Source organism: Haliaeetus leucocephalus, unplaced genomic scaffold (genome assembly GCF_000737465.1).
Source record: "Haliaeetus leucocephalus isolate CR32 unplaced genomic scaffold, Haliaeetus_leucocephalus-4.0 Scaffold76, whole genome shotgun sequence".
Classification (NCBI taxonomy): domain Eukaryota; kingdom Metazoa; phylum Chordata; class Aves; order Accipitriformes; family Accipitridae; genus Haliaeetus; species Haliaeetus leucocephalus.
In genome coordinates this window covers 219,106-219,556 of record NW_010972512.1, presented here as the reverse complement: position 1 = coordinate 219,556, position 451 = coordinate 219,106, and the positions used below count along the sequence as shown (strand labels likewise).

The 451-nt window shown below is 50.1% G+C and overlaps 1 protein-coding gene across 2 annotated transcripts in view; it reads left to right on the top strand.

Annotated features, from left to right (window-relative positions):
* The window catches only part of PIP5K1C (phosphatidylinositol-4-phosphate 5-kinase, type I, gamma), a 49,748-nt gene that overhangs the window by 34,042 nt on the left and 15,255 nt on the right, over window positions 1-451 (top strand). The window lies entirely within an intron of this gene.

The window sequence follows — 451 nt, the reverse complement described above, 5'->3', positions numbered from 1 at the left end:
GATGCACAAGGAAGCTGAATTCCTACAGAAGCTCCTTCCTGGCTACTACATGGTGTGTATCACCCAGCACCTTGGACCTGACTTGGCTTTGTCGTGGCAGCTTTTCTGTCCAAAGCATTGCACAGGGCATGTCTTCCACCCGGGTTTCTTGTGGCCTGCCCACCCTGTGCCAGGGACAATGTTAGCAGTGTGTCACAAAGCCAGTCCCAGAAGCACAACTCCTGCCATTTATTTGCAAACTCCGTGGGTAAACTTGAGGCAGATAATTGTGCCATAGCTTGTAGACGTGTTCTGGCCTGAAAATGGCTTCCCAGGTGTGTGTTTCTGGGTGTCCTTTTCCTAGCACTAGTTCATTCTTCTTCGCTTGGCACCATGCATCTGCCTCAGCCTGGCTTTGAGGATGGCTGTTGATTGCAAATAACACAACCACCTTGGTTTTGTGGGAATACCA